The sequence below is a fragment of the Dermacentor silvarum genome, chromosome 1, assembly GCF_013339745.2.
Source record: "Dermacentor silvarum isolate Dsil-2018 chromosome 1, BIME_Dsil_1.4, whole genome shotgun sequence".
In the NCBI taxonomy this organism is placed as follows: Eukaryota; Metazoa; Arthropoda; class Arachnida; order Ixodida; family Ixodidae; genus Dermacentor; species Dermacentor silvarum.
Genome location: NC_051154.1, coordinates 347,258,080 through 347,280,091, shown reverse-complemented (window position 1 = coordinate 347,280,091; position 22,012 = coordinate 347,258,080). Strand labels below are relative to the sequence as shown.

General features: G+C 48.2%; 1 non-coding gene across 1 annotated transcript; it reads right to left on the bottom strand.

Moving 5' to 3' along the window:
- Positions 1-9,872: 9,872 nt before the first annotated feature.
- Trnat-ggu (transfer RNA threonine (anticodon GGU)) lies at positions 9,873-9,945 on the bottom strand. Its single transcript has one exon. It is a non-coding gene; the product is annotated as a tRNA-Thr (tRNA).
- Between the last annotated feature and the right edge of the window lie 12,067 nt (positions 9,946-22,012).

Genomic DNA, 22,012 nt, shown 5'->3' with positions numbered 1-22,012 from the left:
GATTCATTCTATTCCTTAACATGCCAGTCACTATTTTTGCAGCCAACTGCTGCACACGTCTTCAATCCACATTATTCAATCTAGCATGATTGGAGCACAGTGTGTTAGCGAAAACTCAGTTGCATTTCCGACAGCTGATCGCACAGAAGCAAGGCAGAAGCGGTAATGGTTTCGCATTTGTGCGCGGTCGCTGAGGAGAGTCATGGCGCGCCGCCGTTAGCGCCATCTCGTTTCTCTAAAGCAAACTGCTCCGCGAAAAGCGTCAATAAGGACGCGTACATTTTTTATATCTACTCACACGTGTTCGTTGTTTATATATTTCCCGGTGACCGTTTTTCACTTGCTATCCACTATTACATTTACTGCTTGGCGCAACGCGTGACGTATCAAAAATTTATTGAATGTTGTCAGCGATGTTACTGCGAAAGAACCTTGTCTAATCAGATGCCGTGCGCGAAGTGGTTAGGGGTGTACATACTTGCACATACGTTCTGGAAAGTACGTGAGCAACAACTATTACGCTGGTATGTACAATGAGTTATATATAAATATCCGACGCACTTGACCCATGCAATGAGATGTCGACGACCGGCTACTGTGCTCGCCGCTGACGTTGTGCTCGGAGTGTTGCTTCTTGGCGGCTGCCTACAGGCGCTGGAAATTGTGGTCCGTATTTACACATGCGCCACGCCCAGAATTCGAGGCCGCGAAGATAGATGGCGCAGTCTGCGCAGAAGGAAGCACGAGAGAGGAGGCAGGCTGCATACACGCCTCAAACATGGCGCGTCTCTGCGGTGGCAATACGGTGTCGCGCCACATTAGTTCAATGCTAATTGCATTATAACGTCGTTATTGTCCCGAAGAAAGTATGCCGCGGGCCCAGTTTTTATTTTTGGGATGGTTGGGTCTTCCTTGATGCGGGGTATCCGTTCAGAGAGTGGTGTCCGAGACGTGGAAGCACGAAAACGAGCGGCGCGGGCGACTGCAGCCTTTTCGCGTGAATGACGCAGCCGTACCTGACGTTCACTTTGTGTTCGTGCCATCCAAGGAATGTTCTGCGCGAGGCCGACCTTGAGGGATCCCCAAACGGGTGGGGACGAGAGGGTGTGCGTTTCGCGGGGACGTTTCCCACTCGGCTGTACTGTCCATCAGGAGGGAGTGATTCGATCATTAGTCATGCTTAGTATTGTTGTGACCGTTGACCGTTGTGATAGCCTGCCTATCACAACGGTCAACGGGTCCCTTGGATGTTTGGAAAACCAATTTAAGCAAGGTCTCCGAGTCTTTTCGAGAGCATGAGACAGCAGCTTACGGCGCCGTTCACCACGGGAGACCAGATCAGCTAGGCAGGCGGCCGACGACCGGTAGCACATCGTTTTGGATGTGATACGTGAACAGTGTAAACTTAAAGTAATACCAAATTAATAAACCTAGTTTTTAGAATGATACCTCTTGCCATCGTCGTACCTGCCGATCTACAGTGGCCTCTATCGGAGCTCATCCCCCATCACCGTCGTCTCCCTGGTGAGCTGATGCAAACGAACGTTAACAGCTGTGTCATTTCGCAATGACGTGTTCCGCCGGAATTCTTCTCAAATTCCTTACGGGCAACTTTTATCCGGGAAGCGCGTGTAATTCCGAGACGGGCCACAGCGGAGGGGCAATAGCGACCTTCAAGCACTCCGTCGCCTAATGAAAAATGGCGATAAATTATCCAAGAAAAAAAATAACAGCTCATCTGACGCACTTGTTCCACTCAACCTTTCGCGGCACTGTCTTCATACGGGTGCATTAAATACTATGAAAAGGTAAATACAATGCGTGCAATCTTATTTTCCTATACACGCTAGCGATTGTTCACATTATTTTCCCATTGCAGAACTATTGTGCTATGTAGATTCGCATTTTTGCATTATAGAAAATACCTGCCTTTCCGACAAAACAGCAATAGCGGAGACCCACCGCTCCACACGGCCAACGTGATTCTCGCGGGTAACACTTTCTCCAGGATAGAACCAGGTCTCATTGCACCATCTTCGGGATCGGCCCATTTTTGTTTACACTATATCCAGGCTCGGCCCAATCTACTGCTACACTGTCGTCAAAGTCGGCCCACTTCCCTCGGTTGGAATCCAATCAAAAAGACCCACCAAACTCGATAAAGAATGCAAAAAAAACTTTGCCTAGAAATTGAGGAACCATTCCACTGCGTGGACGTGGATGGCCAGCGAAGCTGTAACAGATCACGAAGGGCGTATGTATATATGACAAGGGTACCTGTAATTATTTTCATCATTTGGTATTGGTAGAGAGGCTCAGCCTTTCTGTACCGACGTGGGAGCGGCCCGCTACGTGCTGAAGTGCGTTCCGAGGGACCGTAATATAATTTCATCATGCCATATTGCCACCTAGTGTTTTGAAGGAAAGCACACAGAGAAGACGAGAAAGTAGAGGATCCGACTGCATGGTTTTGAGCCAGGACTAAACCACCTTTTCACCTTGTTCGCCTTGTCGTCCAACCGCATGACAAAACTGGTGGAGGTGCGGGGAATCGATCCCCGTACCTCTCGAAACTTTCGAAACTTGCGAAGCTTGCGAAACCCCATGCCTGTTTCTCGCACCGCAGTCTCAATTCACATGACGCCACCAGGCGCAATTCAAGCTGCGCACGCTGGCTTGGACGTCGATGGTTGCCGTGCACCCCCGCGGAAGTCTGATCTCGGGCGCACGTCGGACAGACGACCCTTCTGCTACCATTGCGGTGAGGCCGGTCACGTCTACCGCGAGTGTCCGTATCGACAACTGGGGCTGCGCGGTTTCTCCATCAACTCGCCTCGTCCTGAGGTTGGCCAGAGATCAAGGGAAATTGATGAGTATCTGGCCCAGCAACGGGTGCCTTCCACACGACGTCAATCGCGGTCACCATGTCCGAGGCGACCCTCACCCATTCATCCACGTTTTGGGGCGACGGCACAGGGCCGCTCGCCAAGCCACCGTCGGGAAAACGGAAGGCAGCGGCCTTCGGGGGCGAGGTCGCTGGAACTCAAAGTGCGGAAGACCTCTCATCGACGCTTGTACGGAATGTTGCAGATTCACTGAAAACGGCAGCTTCTACGCTTGAGGAAGACAACACATCGTTCACATCCCCGTATGAGTGCAGTGGCAAAGAATCACCGGTTACCCCATTTGAACTTGGTGACCGAGTCTTGCTTGACATACCTGTGCTGATAGACGGTTTACAGGTCAGCGCATTGGAGGACACAGGTTCCGATTATTCAATTATTAGCGGGAAATTAGCAACGGTTCTTAAGAAAGTCGTGACCCCTTGGAATGGAACGCGTATTCGCACAACTGGAGGTCACGTTGTTATTCCGCCGGGCCGCTGTACTGCAAGAGTTAAAATTCGTGTGTCGACGTTTGTAGTCACCTGCCTCGTCCTCCAAGAGTGTTCCCGTCAACTCATCCTCGGTATGGACTTTCTTCGCGAGTACGGCGCAATTATAAATCTTCGTGAGCGCAGCGTGACCTTCTCGACACTACGTGCCACAGAGCAAGACGCCGATAGCTGCCGTAAACCTGCGCTGCGTGTTGCTGACGACAGCGTGACTTTGCCGCCATGAGCGACTGTTCCAGTAGAAGTCACGTGCGCGAGCCTCCGAGACGGGGACGGGGACGCGGTCGCCGAAAGCAACGCCTCTCTTTTGCTGCTTCAAGGTGTATGCGCTGCTCAAAGCCTGGTTCGTGTTCGTGACGGGCGGTCGCAAATACTCCTCACAAATTTCAACTACGAACATCGACATCTTTTCCGCGGCACTACCGTCGCCTATGCAGATCCTGTCACCGACGTCGCAGAGTGCTTCGCATCCGAGGAAATTAATGGTGATGACAATTTTAATTCTTGACCACATCGACGTCAATTCGAAACTCACGGGCGAGAGGAAAGCTGCACTTCACGACCTTTTAAAGGAATTTCGGTCTTGCTTCGCCTCTTCGTCTAAAGTCCGCCAAACACCCCTCACCAAGCACCGAATAATTACGGAGGATGATGCGCGCCCTATCCGACAACATCCCTACCGTGTCTCTGCTAAATAACGCGAGGCGATTCAGACGCAAGTAAAGGAGATGCTCGACGATGGAGTCATTCAACCATCCAGCAGCCCGTGGTCATCGCCACTGGTTCTAGTGAAAAAGAAGGATGGAACACTACGCTTCTGCGTTGATTACATGAAGCTAAACAGCATCACAAAAAAACGTTTGCCCGCTCCCTCGGGTCGATTACTCGACAGGTTGCAGCACGCGAAGTACTTTTCATCCATTGATTTAAAAAGTGGCTATTGGCAGATTGAGGTTGATGAGCGAGACCGAGAAAAGACGGCGTTTGTAACCCCAGACAGCCTTTATGAACTCCGAGTCCAATTTGCGACTCCTAAACAGGCAATTCCTTTCTGCGTTTCTTGAGGGAATCGCACCAAATGAGATCAAAGACGTGAGAATAAACGCACGGAAGAATGTACTCGCAGTAGACGTTCTACACCGTAGTGCGCTGCAAAGCCTGCGGCACGTAACGGAGGTCGATAAAGTGAAAGTGCGATCCATGATTCCTACCGGCTGCAATAGCACTGTCGGCGTCATTTATGATGTCGATATTTCTATACCAACGGACGACTTGCCTATATTAATAAAGCCAACTACAGAAGGCACTCTTATCACGCACATCGCAAGACTCGGCAACACACGTTGCCCGAAGCTTGAGTTTGAGGGAGACAGCCTTCCCTCACACGTCAAAGTTGGCCACGTCCGCCATCCAGTCCGGCTCTACGTACCGAAGCCCCTGCAATGCTACAAATGCTGCAAGATGCGACACGTAAAAGGTGTCTGTAGGAACAATCTCGTGTGCCCACGGTGCGCTGAATCTCATTCGGAAGAAGCCTGCCGCGCAACTGTGTTAAAGTGCCTAACTGTCATGGTAGCCATGAGGCCTCATCCAAGGATTGCCCGCGGGTGAGGAACGAGCGAGCGGTACTCAAACGTATGGTACGGGACCATTCTACACACAGAGAGGCTGCCGCTACTCTCAGGCGGCGACGACGTCATCGCCACCGAAGAGCATCACGAAGAGTTGCATCTACCGATAGAGATACACCATCTTCCGGCAAAGCGGCTACCATACCAACGCCGACTTCCACAAAGACGGACACTGCGACAACGAAGAAAGGGGCAACAGTCGCTCCTCCGGAAGAGTGGCCTACACTTCCACGAGCACAACCTGCCTCGAAGCCACATCAAATCGCGCCGCCCTCGATGACCTCACAAACCGCTGATGCGACGACAACTGAGGATCGCCAAGTCATAGCGACGTTGAAGTCACTTATGAACGCCATGCGCATTCTACTGAGCAGCATGAAAACGCCGTCGGCGCAGAGCGCACTGCAGGTGCTGGACACCTTGAGTCCGGTACTTGCGGCTCTAGGGTAAAACCACATCTCGAGAGATGGCGTCGTTTCAAGAGGAGGTCAAGAATGTATCTGTCTTTGAGTGGAACGCAAGAGGGCTTAAGTCACGCATGGCCGACTTTAGACAGTTTGTCTTTAGGAAGCAATTCCCCATTATCGTGATATGCGAGCCAAACTTGTCAGCTCCCATCAGACTGTCCGGGTATGAGTGCTTTATGTCCTCTACCCACGAAGAGTGCAGCAAGATTGTTGTGTTTATACGCCGTGACTTGACTTATGTGCATCACCCAGTGCCTCCTGACGAAGTGAATCAATATGTTTGCTTGACAGTGAAGAAGAAAAAGCTAACGTTTACAATTCTTGGTGCCTACTTATCTCCAACAAGTCGCCTGGATTGTGAGCGCTGACAGGGAATTTTGACATCGACTCCACAGCCGTGGGTTATCACTGGCGACTTTAATGCCCACCATTAACTATGGGGAAGCTCCAAAGTGAACTCTAGAGGCAGAACATTGGTGTCCTTTGCCTCTGAAAGCGAACTTTGCCAGTCAAATGATGGAAGCCCCACTTATCTGCGTGGATCAGTGTATAGTAGCTGCTTGGACCTTACCTTCGTTTCGCGTTCCTTTTCGAGAAGAGTGCACAGGTTTTCGGATTTAGAAACGCGAGGTAGCGACCACATCCCAACTTATTTGAAGATTGAAGGTCTGACTAGCTCCAGGTCCCCCAGAGCCGTCCAGTGCACCGATTGGCCTAAATACAAAATAATCATGGAAGACTACTGTAGTGATGGTACCTCCTGCAACCTAGAGGGCGCGATAAAGGATGCCATACAAACAACCACGCATTCGCCTTTGAAGAGTTCTGCCCGCACCAATTTCGACATCGAACTCGAGAAACTTCGAGCAATTCGCCGTCGTGCGGAACGAAGATATAGACGCACGAAGTCCACTCATGAGTTGAGATTGGCTAGAAGAACACAAAAGAAAATACAGCATCACATGAACAAGCTGGCTTCCCGACAATGGGTATCCTTTTGCGAGTCCCTGGATCCGCGAAAACCTTTATCTCTTATATGCAGCACAGTTCGTGGCCTTCGCACAACCTTTGGTCAGCGCCACCCGTTTAATTCTCTGGCACTACATCTACAATGTAGGGAGATTGACGTCGCTGAATCTTTCTGCAGAAAGATTGCTGGCGAGGCAAATTCCGATGGAACGGGAACGGGGACGCTAGACCACCCACTGCTCTCACGCGATCCCCGCATGGATTGCCCGTTTTCTATGGAAGAACTAGACGCTGCGCTGGCTTTGTGCAGGCGTTCTTCAGCGCCAGGACCTGACGACATTACGTACCGTGCCCTGTGTAACCTAGGAGACCAAGCTCGGAAGGCACTCTTGCTCCTATACAACGACTCCTGGCAGACGGGTATGGTTCCGCAGGAATGGAAGTCAAGTCGCCTCATTCCACTTCTCAAAGCTGGCAAGTCGCCTTTTGATATTTCCTCATACCGTCCTATCGCACTTGCAAGTTGTGTTGGAAAAACAATGGAAAGAATGATTTTAACACGTCTGAAATGGCACTTAGAGTACTATGAAATCTACCCAGACGCTATGACCGGATTCAGGCGTGGCGGTTCGTCAACAGACAACGTTGTTGACTTGGTAACATTTGCGCAACACCAGAAGGCCTGTAAACGACTATCTGCTGCTCTGTTTCTAGACATTAAAGGGGCTTATGATAATGTCACCCATGAAGCCATCCTCGGCGCGTTAGAAGCAGTAGCACTTGGTGGTAGGATATATATGTGGGTCTGCAGCTACTTACAGAGAAGATCATTCTACGTGCACACTGAAAATGGCCCGACATCCGAGCATTACGGTAGCCGAGGAGTGCCTCAAGGCGGAGTGCTTAGCCCGACGCTTTTCAATCTAACCCTCATTGGATTAGTTGACAACCTGCCAAGCACCGTACGACTTTCCATATATGCGGACGACATCTGCATTTGGGCATCAGGTGTAACACGACTTCAGCTTCGCGCTCGGCTTCAGAAGGCAGCCACAATGACATCTTGCTACCTTCGTCAACAAGGACTTGAAATTTCATGTGGAAAGTGCGCAATGGTGGCATTCACCAGGAAGCCAATGTCTGCTTACGGAATATCAATTAACAGACAACTTATACCATACAGCAGAAGTCACAGGTTCCTGGGAGTCGTATTTGACAGAGACCTGTCTTGGACTCCGCACGTGAATTACGTGAAAAAGCGGCTGTCTGCTATCTGTCACCTGTTCAGGTTCCTTGCAGGAAAAAGTTGGGGTGTATCCATACACGGTATGTTACAGCTGTACATGGTGTTGTTCGTTGGATTCCTGCGGTACAGCCTGCTGGCAATATCCAACACCTGCAAGACTAACCTCCGTACGATTCAAAGCATTCAAGCCCAAGCCCTTAAGATATGTCTTGGCCTACCACGCAGTGCGTCAACGGCTGAAACCATTGCCATTGCCCAGGATTACCCAATCACGACGCACATTACCGTTGAGACAATGCGTACGCATCTCAGACACTATGCAAGGACCCCTTCCCACCACCTGGCGAGCCTCACTGCTGAAAGGACCTGCTCGACATTTAGCGCTACTGTCAGTGCACATCGTGCATGGTTTACTTCAGGGTACGCACCTGCGGCCAAGCCAGTGCTTCCTCCGTGGTGTTTGAGCCGTCCACAACTACATATAACGATTCCAGGACTACAGAAGAAGTCAGAAGTACCGGCCCCTGCTCTAAAACAACTGAGCTTACTCCTCTTGCATGAAAAGTACAGCAACCACGTGCACATCTATACCGATGGATCGACTACGTAGTCCAGTTCTGGTGGTGCGGTGGTTATACCAACGGGAGGAATAACACTGCGGTTCAAGACATCGCATGTCACGACCTCAACGGCGGCAGAACTAACGGCTCTGCGTCATGCACTAGAATTCATTGATTCTGAAAGACCTACAAAATGGGCTGTGTTTTCAGACTCAAAACGGGCATTACCGTGCATGCAGTCAGTTCTCCGACGCGGCTGTCATGAACAGTTGACATACGAAACCATGAAACTTCACCATCACGTCCAACAAAAAGGCCACCAGGTTGTATTTCAATGGGTACCTGGTCATTGTGGAATCAGTGGCAATGATTCCGCAGACAACGCTGCTCGCACATCACACCAAGAAGAGCTCAGCGTTCCAATTCCGCTTTCGAGGACAGACGCCGCCAGGCAGCTTCGACACCTGGCACGCAGTCTCTCACTGACCGAGTGGAACTCGCCAAACCTACGACTGTATCAATTAAACCCCTCACTGCAACTCCGACCTCCATTCGGACTTCCTCGACGTGAAGCTTCGCTTCTCTGTCGCCTTTGGTTAGGAGTTGCCTTCACAAAGGCATACTCTACATTAATTGGAGTGACCGACAGTGCAGCATGCGAGGTCTGCGGCACCGACGAAACTATTGACCACCTGCTGTGCCACTGTCCTCGATATGCCCAAGAAAGACAAGAACTTGATAACGCGTTAAAAAAACTGGACAATCGGACGCTTTCCGTACAGGTGCTGCTGGAACCCATCGCTCGTCGGCCCATAAAGCGGTGAAGGCACTTTTGTGCTTTTTGAGGACGACGGGCTTGTGTCAACGTCTGTGACTATTAGTCCACTAACACACGCGTCAGCGAACTAACCGCTCATTTCCCTTCTTTCCTTCCCTCCTCTCTCTCTCTCTGTCATCTTTGTGTTCCCTCTTCCCATTCCTCCGGTGTAGGGTAGCCAACCGGACGTTATCCTGGTTAACCTCCCTGCCTTCTGCCTTTCTCTTGCTTCCTCCTCCTCCTCCGAGTTCTTCCTTTCGGCCTCTGCTCTGCTCCGGCAACTTTCCGGATGATTATGGATACCGTTCTCGCGGGCTTGAAATGGCAAAGCTGCCCTGTTTACCTCGATGATGTAGCCATATTCGCTGACGCCTTCGGAGAACACCTGGAGCGCCTAAGAATGGTACTGGAAGCAACTCGCTCAGCTGCACTCACGCTGAAACCTCAAAAATGTCATTTCGGCTGTGAAGAGCTAAAATTCCATGGACATGTCGTGAGTGCAGACGGAGTTCGCCCCGACCCGGACAAAACTGCAGCCGTCGCCGCTTTTCCTGTAGCATCAGACAAACGAGCAGAGCGACGTTTCCTTGGCTTGTGCGCTTACTATCGTCGATTTATTGCCAACTTCGACAAGATAGCCGAACCGCTCACGCGACTCACCCGAGACGATAATATAAAGCCAACAGATAACGAAGCCAAGGAAAGCATCGGGGAAATTAAGTGCAGTTGAAATGGGAATGTAGAAAATAATGAAGAAAAGGGAAATGAAAGTGGACGAAAAGATAACTTATCGCCGGCGGGAGCCGAACCCGCAACCTCCGCATTACCGGTGCGTTGCACTGCCAATTGTGCTACGGCGACGGCCATCAATTCGTCCACTAACTTGGGTATTTATGTTTACTAGATCTAGCCCTGATGATGATGATGATGATGATGATGATTTATTGGCATCCCCTTTGAAACGGGGTGGCGACAAATAGTCACCTAGCCTGCTTGATTTAATCAGGTATACTACACATGTTCTTTATCTAGCATTTTTGTATACCTCTCATTATCTTTCTTTTTCAAAAATTTAGCTTGTACCGCTGCCTATGATTTTAAGAGATCAGGTCGTATCCCTCCTTTCCCTGCTTTTTTTCCACCAGTACTCTAATCGTCTCTTGCTGATCTCTACGGCTGATCTGTTTATGTTTCCTTCCACTTTAAACCCAAGCGCTTCTGGGAGTTGCACGTTACCTACGGTTCTCGCTGGGTGGATCCCGTCGCATTCCATTAGGATGTGCTGAGTGGTCTCTGGATCTTTACTGCAGCATACACATGTCTCATCTAGTTCCGAATATTTGTTCCGATATGTTTTCGTCCTTAGGCAACCGGCTCGAGCCTCAAATAGCAAGGCACTGCCCTTTGTGTTATCGTACAGATTATCCCTTCTAATTTCTTTCTTCTCATTCTTGTAAATCTCCATTGTCCTTTTCGTTTCCATTCTTTGCATCCAATTCACGGTCTCTATTTCTCTCACTTTCTTTCTTTCTGATGACCCCTGGTTGTCTATTTACAGTTTCGATTATCCTGTACTTGGTTGCCAACTTCCTTGCCCTCTTCCTCCATTCTGTGTCCACGCTTTTCATGTAGAGATACTTGTGCACTTTAGCCGCCCATTTATTTTCATCCATGTTCCTGAGCCTTTCTTCAAAACTAATTTTGCTTTGTGCTTCTCTGACTTCAAAAGAGGCCCAACCCATGTCTCCATGCACTGCCTCATTTGTCGTATTACCGTGTGCTCCCAAAGCCAACCGGCCTACTGATCTTTGGTTCCAAACCCGCCAATATATCCGATTTTAAGCATATAATGGCATTTTCGAATGTTAGCGCTGGCACCATTACTCCTTTCCAGATTCCACGCACCATCTCATACTTATTGTGGCCCCACAGTGTTCTGTGTTTCATTAATGCTGCATTCCGCTTCCCCTTTATTTTCAGATTATCTTGGTGGTTGCTTGAGTAATTCTTTCCTTCGTTTATGTGTACGCCGAGGTACTTATATTGCTTCACTATGGGTATTACTTGCTGTTGAATTGACACCACGAAGTTACTCGTGTGTTCATTAAAGATTATAATCCCTGATTTCTCTGTGCTAAACTTAAGGCCTAGATTTGTCGCTGCGTTCCCACAGATATTCGCAAGTATCTGTAAATCTTTTTTATTGTCCGCTAGTAGCACAATGTCGTCTGCGTACATCAATCCAGGGACCTTCTGTTGCACCATTTGTCCATTACGCATGTAGGATAAATCAAAACCTAATTCGCTGTTTTCCAGTCGTCTTTCTATGCCCTTGACGTAAAGCGTGAACAACAATGGTGACAGAGGGCATCCTTGCTTCAATCCTTGGTGAATTCCCACCATTTCATTTCCTTTTCGGCCTTCCCATGCCACTTGTACTTGGTTGTCTCGATATATCTCCCTCAGCAGCTCCACGAAATCGTCATCTATGCCTTGGTATTGAAGAATATCCCACAACAATTTCCAGTCTACGTTGTCATAAGCTCCTTTAATATCTAGAAATGCTATCCATAAAAGTCTTTTCTGAGGTACTGATATCTCTAAGCACTGAGTTAGTACAAACATATTGTCTTCTAAGCGTCTGCCTGGCCTGAACCCATTCTGTAGTTCCCCCAATACACCGTTTTCCTTCACCCACTTCGACAGTTCTAATTTTATGGCTTGCATTGCCATTCTATATATCACCGACGTTACTGTAACTGACCTGTACGAGCTCGTCTTATCCTTATCTCCTTTCCCTTTGTAGATGAGATTCATCTTGCTTTCACGCCATCCAACGGGAATATTCTTTGTTCTAATCACTTGCTCTATGGCATTAGTCAGCAGTGCCTTGCTTTTTGAACCGAGGTTTTTGATTAGCTGTATTGGGATTTCATCGGGTCCTGCTGCCGTGTTGTTAGGGACATTTTCTGCTGCCTTTTTCCAATAAAAGCTTTCTATGCTGAATTTTGATCTCTCAAGCCTCTCTGTTGTTGCTGGATCTGTTGTCTGAACTACGCTTTTTCTCGTACCGAAGTTATGCCTGATAACGTCTGTGATGTACCGCAGCGCATCATCGCCTTCATAGATGTCTTCATCCCTTATAGCCGTTTGCGAGTTTCTAGTTGGAGCTCCGAGTGCTTTTATATGGTTCCAGAATCTTTTTGGGGCACCTTTGTCTCTTTTGTGAATGTTATGCACCCAACGTTCACTTGCGCATTTAATTTTCTCTTGCACGAGCTCACTCGCAACCCTTTTCTTTTCTCTGTATGTATTCCATCTAAGGAGTACCTCTTCTTCTTGTAATCCCAACTTTTTGGCTTCTCGATGAACCCTAGATGCCTCTTTACGCTCTTCTATAGCTTGTTTAATTTCCTTGTTCCACCACTTACGTGGTTTCCTCTTTCCAAACCACCAATTGTATTGCCGTGTCCGCCTTATTTCATGCTGCATAACCTCCACCAGTTCCTTATATTCCCAGACTGCTGTAGGAAAAGCCTCAATTTTCTTCTCTATGTTGTTTGCGATCTCTGTTATTTTCTCGTCATTCATATTTAAAAACTCTAAGGCTATTGGTTCATGTTCTGCGCTGGTATCTCTCCCGAACTTTAATGCTAAACGTCTATGATCGCTTCCCAGGCTATTTTTTCCATTTTCGTCTATTATCATTTGGTCCAGTTGTTCGTAGACCATTTCTGAGACTAAGGCGTAGTCAATGCATGACTGCCTGTTTCCGCATTGCCACGTTACCTGTCCATGACACTTATTCTCCCTGTTAACTACTATAAGGTTCTGTTCATCACACAAATCCAGCACTAGAGAGCCGTTGTAATTAGTATATCAGTCTAAATCGTCCATGTGCGCGTTCATATCTCCCACTAATATCACCTGGCCCGAGTTACTGAACTCATTAATATCGCTTCTAATGCAATCGACCAATTCCTTATTTTTTTCCCTGCTATCACTACCTGTCCATAGGTAAGCTACTCCCAGCCACGTCTTTTTACCTTGCCATGTACCACTAATCCATAAATGCTCTTTACATGTCTCGTTTACCCTTCGCCACTTCAGACCTCGCCTAATTAGTACGCCTACGCCTCCGCCTTTCCTTGACCCGGTCATTCTGTTGCACCCTTCCCGTACAAAGTTGTCAATAACAGGCGGCTGCTCCAAATCTCGTAGATGCGTTTCGGTCAAGGCGTACACGCTAATCGCTTCATCATTCAGTTGCGTTTGAATTTCCAGCCATTTTTCCTGCTTACGACCACCCTGCATGTTAATGTAGCAAATTTTACCTTCTCTATTCTTATCCTTTCTGCGTCTTTTCCTGACTCCTGGTCGCCTAATTCTGCCCTTTACTGGTGTTTCGCTATGTTCAATACTCAAACCAGCTTCCTGATTGCCTGGGGCCCACCTAAAAAAGCTACAGCTCGTGCCGCGAATCGACTTCCGACCGGTGTTGCTACACTTTCACTAAAATGTATCCCGTCACGCACAAAAGCCCCTTCGCGGCCTGCTCGGTGCACTTCTCGGTTCATGTCAATGACCGTAAAATTCATTGCTTTAGCTAGAGTCCAAATTTCCCTGTTTACTGCAAGAACTGCCCTTTCAATTTTATAACCCTGCCTTTCAACTTCTGGCACCGTGCACACCGCGATTTGTACTTCTTTTGAAACATTCCGCAGGTCGGTGACCCCTTTGGCTATTTGCTTTGTGATTCCTGCTCCTCGTCCGTTCAGTACGTCAATCACTCCACCCATTATCACCACTAGGTGTCTCTCCTCCATTGTGTCCCACATGCGTTCCTTGGCCTTCGCTATCACCTCTCTAATCGGCTTTCCGGGAAGCGTGCTAACCTGGACTCGTTCGTCTGCCCCTACCCTCTCTGCTATCACCGGTTCTACTTTACGCATGTTCGAATCCCCAACAAAGACAACTCGACGCTTTCCTTCTCCCTCACCGCCGAAAGCTGCCCCCGAAGTCACAATGCCCTCCCCTCCTTTCTGATCCTTGCCCTTGGCTTTGTTTTATTCCCCGGCCGCGTCAGTGGTATCCCCTTCGTGACTATCACTGACGTTTCCGCCACTGCTTCCCGGCATGGCGGGTTCGGCTGTCTCTGCACTCGCATCGGAGCCAGCTCCGTTCGCGGTGCTCGCCTCGATGCGTTCATCATTGCTTTGCAGAATGGTGGCGCTCAGCTGGATTTCTGCGTTAGCTAGCTTTTCTTCTGCCTCCTTCCTCTGCTTCTGCTCTATTTTAGGTTCCTTTTCTAGCTTTCCAACCCGCTTAGCTAACTTATCCTTGTCTTGCTCTAGGCGGTCTAGCCGCGACCCTAGCACACACATCCTACAGATAAAATCTGCACCATTCGCTTCGCGTGCTGACTTAAACCGCGTTTCTTCCAGCGCGTAGGAACGCTCGCACTCAGAACAACGCACGCGTGGTTTCCCCCTAGTACCAACCATTATCTCGTACTAACAAGGCGTAGATGTGGAAAAAAATTTCTTTACCTACTTTTATCTAAGCGAGAAGACCAAGAAAGTGAGAAAGCCTTAAAATAATTTCGAAAAATTGCTTGGCTAAGCTAACCCTCCTAAAAAAACCAAAAAGTGAAATATAAAATAACAAAACTTATCTCTTTGGCACGCTGCTCCTGCTACGCTGAAATGGCACCTCGACTCGACACGTCCGCTCCCGTCGGCTTCACTCGTGAGAGTGAAGCAACTCCTCTGCAACAGCAAGACTAGAGGAGAAGGGTTGTAGACTAATTACGAACAGGTTATAAAAGCGCCACCTATGGCCACCGGTTGAACGAGAGTGGGCGCAAGCGGCTTCCATAGAAGCCGGGTATCTGTGCAAGTCTGGAGTTCCTGTAGATCGTGCACCCTAGGAGTCTTAGCCAGCGCCAGTCAGAACCATGGTGGGCGGATGTGGAACATCCTTTTTAGCCCGATGGCGTCACGATACACGTGATCTTGGGAGAGCAGGCACGTGGCTAATAAGCCCTCGCATGCTACCTAATGATATCAAGGCTGCCAGATTCGAGACCCTCGTAATGAAATACGAAAGAATGGGAACCGAGGAGCCCCTCGGTTCCCATTATTCTTTCACCCGAGACGTTGTACCTTTTGCCTGTGCGACAGAGCAAGAGACAGTTTTCGCACAGCTACGACAGCGCATGCAGACAGCACCTGTACTTGCCCATTTTGATGAGGAGGTAGATACAGAGGTCCCCACAGATGCTAGCAACGTCGGGCTATGGGCTGTCCTTTTACAAAAACATGACCGTGTTGAGCACGTCATAGATGACGCCAGTCGTACTCTCTCTCAAGCCGAGACCAACTACTCTACTTCAGAGAAAGAATGCCTGGCAGTCGTGTGGGCAACAACAAAATTCCGGCCTTACCTTTACGGCCATCCCTTCAAAGTGGTGACTGATCATCACTCGCTGTGCTGGCTGGCAAATCTCAGAGATCCGTCTGGCCGTCTTGCTCGGTGGAGTTTGCGCTTGCAGGAGTTTGACATCACTATTGTCTACAGGTCCGGGCGCAAACACGAAGACGCCGACGCGCTTTCCCGCGCACCTGTGGGACACCCTGCGCTGAGCTCTGAGGATGACGATGGTTTCCTCGGGGCCGTTTCTGATGCTGACTTCATGTCCAGGCAGCGAGCAGACAAACAATTACAGCCTGTTATCGACTACCTGGAAGGCCGAGGATCTCAACTTCCTCAGAATTATCCACCTTCTCTCTCAGAAGGGGCATCCTGTATAAGAAAAATGCCCGTGGCAGTGACAAAGCCTTTCTCCTTAATGTACCTACTGACATGCGTGACGACATCCTCTTTGCATGCCACGACGAACCCACGTCAGCACACTTGGGCTATTCGCGGACTCGCGCGTGGGTGGGCCAGTGGTACCACTGGCCACGACTTTCGTCTAGCGTACACCGCTATGTGAAAGGCTGCCGCGAGTGTCAGCGCCGCAAGACACCACCTGTGAAGCCTGCGGGCCTACTCCACCCAATTTCACCACCTAGGACCCCGTTCGACCTCGTGGGAATGGACCTTCTAGGACCTTTCCCTTCGTCCTCCACTGGAAACAAATGAATTATCGTTGCAACGGATTACCTCTCTCGTTACGCCGAGACAAAAGCACTGTCCTGCGGCACGGCTCCCGAAGTCGCAAAGTTTTTCGTACACCACATCGTCCTGCGGCATGGCGCCCCGTCGTGTGTGATCACGGACAGGGGCACATCCTTTACAGCACGCATGATGGAGGCATTTTCAGACTGAGCTGCACGAGTCATCGGAAAAAAACAGCCTACCATCCACAAAGGAATGGACTGACGGAGAGGTTAAACAAAACCATTGCAGACATGCTGTCAATGTATGTGGACGTGCAGCATAAAACTTGGGACGAGATTCTTCCGTACATCATGTTTGCCTACAATACGGCAATACAGGAAACAACGCTATTTTTACCTTTCCGTCTTGTTTACGGACGCAACGTGCAAACCATGCTCGACGCTATGCAATTCCGTGCGACACAACCGATGACATTGCTCCAGACGCCGAGCACTACACTCAGTACGCCGAAGAAGCCCACCAACTGGTTCGCGTGAACATCAGTACCCAACAAGGTGCCGATGCACGACGTTACAACCTCCGCCATCGAGACGTTCCCTACCGCCCCGGTGACCAAGTCTGGGTGTGGACCCCTATTCGACGTCCCGGCTTGTCGGAAAAACTTTAAGCCGCTATTTCGGACCGTACAAGGTTCTGAAACGTGTCAGTGACGTTACGTACGAGGTATTTCCGGACGGCGCCTTGTCTTCGCGTCGACAGCTTCGGCCCGAAATTGTGCACGTCGTATGGCTTGAGCCGTACTTCACACAGTAACTCGTGTGCCGGTGTGGCATCGAGTCGATGCTTTCAGAAGGGGGGGGGGGGACTAATACCACCTAGTGTTTTGGGGAGAAGGCACACAGAGAAGACGAGAAAGTAGAGGATCCGACTGAACGGTTTTGAGCCAGGACTAAACCACCTTGTCACCTTGCTAGCCTTGTCGTCCAACCGCGTGACAATATCATTTGGTAATGGTAATGACTATAGCTTTGTGAATACCGTGATACAAACTAATCGGTTCGGTTACAACCTTAGACAGATTCTTCGCCAAAGCTAAATCTAGACACGACCGTTTTTGAGTAACTCAGTGACTTGGATTACTATGGCATTTCAAACCAAATTCTTCTAGCACAAATTCTGTCAACCATTTCTTATCTGGTTTTGAAATGTCCACAATGAAGTCTCCCACGATGATCACAGGGGATGTGTCACCACGGCTAACCAATGCAAAAAGCGTGATGAACTTCTCGACATCACACTTGGATGTTCGTGGAGATATATACACGGTGGATATCACCATTCCGTCTTTCATTTGTACCACACACACATCACCGTGGTCGATGGCATTGTCTTCTTTCGAGTCAAGGTTGCATGATTGTGCATACATTTTGTCCTATGCATATATAGCAATGCCTCGTGCTCGTGGGTCCATGTGTTCAAAAATGATTCCGGTATACCCATCGACGGGAGCCAATGCATGTTTATTTATTTATTTATATTTATCATTACTTAGCATTATTGTTATCATTACAGGCGGAGTGCTTGACGTCTGCTTCACCTCCACCGCTGGTCGGCCCGGTATTGCACGACCTCCGGGATCGGCCCACGCTCACCTATGTAACTGTCGACATACAAAACGGAAAATACATGGAACCCTAGCCATATACATCTTCGCTGTAATAAAAGACTTATGCGTTTTAATATGAATATGTGCTGCAATGAGTATAGTTAGGTACCACTCTCTGTGTTTCATTGAGCAATTTTGTAGGGAACACGGAATGGAACTCATGAAACATGGGTGGTCAATAACAGGTGCCTATATATATATATATATATATATATATATATATGAAAATCAGAAGCACAACTTCGCGGTTATCTTAGGTTTATTATTTTCCCAACAGTTTCGGTCGGTGGACCGACCTTTTTCAAGGGTCCCTTGAAAAAGGTCGGTCCACCGACCGAAACTGTTGGGAAAATAATAAACCTAAGATAACCGCGAAGTTGTGCTTCTGATTTTCCTAAATACGCTTCGCCCATTGAAAAATCCAGTTACTACTATATATATATATATATATATATATATATATATATATATACAATTTGTAAAGCTTTTCATTAGATCCCATCCGAAACGGCCACTGCCGTCCGACATGGGAAAGTGGCTATTTCGATGGGATCTTTTGCACCTGATGATGATGATCTCACGAAGCGGTGAGAAGTTGTCGCCTAAAGCCTGCTTGATTTATTCAGGTATGCTATGCATGTTTTATCTAATACTTTTCGATGCCCTACATAATCTTTTTTTTTCAATATCTACATTCTACCGCCACCTATGACTGTAAGAGATATGGTCGTATCGAGAGAAGTTCCGGTGGCGCCCTCAAGTGTGTGACGTCGCCTGGGGAATGAAATCAAGAGTTTAACGGGAACCCGTCTTGTCGGGAGGAGACATCGTAAGAAGTTGAAACTTGAATGCCGACCGTTCTATTGTGAACGCGGCTGCCATGTGGGAACATATTTCGAATTTTTATGATCGGCGTCCAACCTTCAAGTATACTTACAATCACCGGGAGACTGCGCTGCTGCGTCACGCACGCCCTCGCTACGTGAAGGCTGCTTGAAGTGGTTGGTCGGCCTCGCATCGTCGCCTGTTTAAAATTTCGTGAACGTGCAATTTTTTACTTGAGCGTACAGAATATGCCACAGAACTAATCGCCGTGTGACGAGCTGTTGGCAGGAGGCTTAGTGTAGATCGCTCGTCGAGTTGCCTTCTGGCCATCATTGCGTTTACACATGCGTGTACGGCGTTGATATCTTCTCAAGACTTAGTTCCGTGTTTATGGCGCACGTGCCAGTGACCTCGGGCATTTCAATTTTATTGCGATAGCAATTATATGGGCACTCCAAGCGAATGTTTGCCGTCGCCGTGAGGTTTCGCATATATTTTGGCATATGTATGCTTTATGTCATGCCAGGCTATATGACATGTGGTATATGCGGGTTATATTGCCACGCCATTCTATCACTACAATTTCTCATACTAGGTCTCACATTCTTGCCAAAATTATTCATCAGAATTCGGAGAATGGCAGCCCACAAACAAATGTCATCAAACAAAACACCGACACCGCATGTCTTTTATCTTAAATATTCTCAGACTGAAATATTAAAAGTCCGAAACAATAACAGATCTCAAACCTGAAAATGACGTAATTTGACTGGCGCAGCTGTGCACTGCCTCTGGGATCGACCCAGCAATGAGGTTTGAAACATACTCGATACGGAGTAGTGGTGGCAAAGTCGCTAAGAAAGACATTGGTTGTAATTATTACGCAGAAACGAAATTGCCCGATGGCCCAATTCAAACAGAGCACCCCACAGCTTGTTTTTACTTAGTTAGCTTACGTGCTGTCCAGTAATCAGGCACAATTTTGCACTCCCGCATTCATGCATCCACCCATACACTCAAGAACTCCCCCCAACACACAGCGTGGGGGGGGGGGTGTTCTTGAGTGTACCCTATTGAAAAATGTGTACGCGAATTGTGCGAGAAATGTGCGAGATGTATGCATATCGCACAGATTTGACGAGAAGTGTTCGAAGTGCTACGCACATTCAACGAGATATCGTAGAAAATGTGCGAGATATGTACGCATGAGCTGCGTAGACTTCACGAAGTGTACGAGATCTATGCGAGGTGCTACGCGAATGCATGTGCGAGATGTACGCATGTGCGAGATGTGTGCGATGTGCTGCGCCAACCTAACGAGATTATGTACGAGGTGTGCGAGATAGCGTGTTATGTGTACGCACTGTGTCATATGAGCAACGAGATCCTTGCCGATGACTACGAATTGCATACAAAGTGCATGCACATAATTCATAGTGTATACAAAAGCTCGTGCATGACGGCAAGATTTTATGATGAGTCGTTTGTGGCACATGCAAGGACATAATCAATGTGCTGTATGACGACGTCGAACCATTGTGCCACATATAGCAGCATAAACTGCAGAGTGAATAAGAGCTCCAGTGTTGAATTTCTGCACTTTCATATAATGGACACACACATCCCCATCAAAGCTCATGTCAGTCCTAATGATGCAATAATTTTCACTTGGGGACATATTCTCGGATAATCACTTACAGCAATACTATTGCCTTCGTGTGACGCATTGCTCACCCAGCCAATAAGCACGCACTGACAGTGATATAGCCAAATCCTGTTGTCCGAGAGTATGTCCCTTGTTCAGAGTGGATCACCTGAAGCTCTTAATGCAACATAAGGTTGAGTACCTTCACAGTTTCTAAAAAAATGCTATAGGTTTGTTTTTATGCAGAATAAAAGAAGCTGGCAATGCGATTATAGCTCTTTGAAAACAAATCCAACAAGGATGAGTTGGCAAATGATTTTATTTCATACAGTTGGATCAGTAACAGAAGATGCACGCGCTTTGTCACACCCCTAATCATATTGCGTGCGTCAGAGCTGTCAGTCAGAGGTAGCAACGCAGAAATTTCAAGCTGCACATTGCCAAACAGCTAAGTGTGCTCCCCCCCCCCCCCCCCCCACAAGACGAGTAATTCACGAAGAAAGTTGGGTTAGTTGGTGTTGATGCAGTTCTGTGACTAGTGCGAACAACAGAAAAAAAGGATGATCCGAAGTGAAGGCGGGAAAACGACGACGGATGAAGAGAGAGTACACACACACACACACACACACAGGGCGCCATGTGTGTGTGTGCTCTCTCTTCGTCCGTCGTCGTTTTCGCGCCTTCACTTCAGATCATGCTTAACCAACACGCCCAACTATCCATCCTAACAGAAAAAAAGGTGGGACAGGACAGAGCACTCTGTCCTATTCCACCTTTTTTCTGTTAGTCTTGTTCGCGTTAGTTTTAATGTCACAGCCCCCACAAGACTATGAAATCTGCTAGTCACTTTTTATTGCCCATATTTTAAGAGGTTGTTAGTGCCTGTTTATGCCAAACTGTAGCAGGCAGGCATAAACTGGCCATGCATGCCCACATGTAAAAAATAAGAAGAACCACAAACTCAGTGTAAATAAATTGGTGAATAAATAGCCAAAATAGTAGAAAAAATCTATCGCACTTTGACAGAAAAAAATAAAAATAACGAGATTACATAACCATCAATCACTAATGCTGTCATACGATCAGCACATTTTGCCCAATTGCTGCTTGAAAAATTATTTGCACTAAGTCTTTCACAACTTGTGCACTATGCTGAGAGAGCTTGACGTAGTAAAAGAACCTCATATTTGCTCAACAGTGGCAAATACGAGTTTAGCGTGGCAACGGAGCATTATCTGCGTATATACTACACAAAACTGAATTTGAAATTAACTGAGAAATAACTAAGTAGTTCGTGCAGTGATGGTTCAGAGCAAGGCAACGCTTTGCGATGCGTTAAAAGCTGACCTCGAAACGACCAAAATGTCATGGTCCCTACATTCAAGCCGGGTCGTTAAACGACGAACATGCAGCATATCCTGGCGTTCGCGCACGCCGGAGACAAATGAAAAAACACTTTTGCAAATCGCTGACACAATACCGACGCATATCAGATGCGCGCACGCACGCACGCATGCACGCACGCACACGCACACGCGCACACACGCACACACACGCACACACCACACACACACACAGAGAGAGAGAGAGAGAACACAAGCAGGTGTCCGAAAGCACTCGCGACATACAGTGCGGACGTTCTCGCACGTTGGCTAGAACGCAAATCG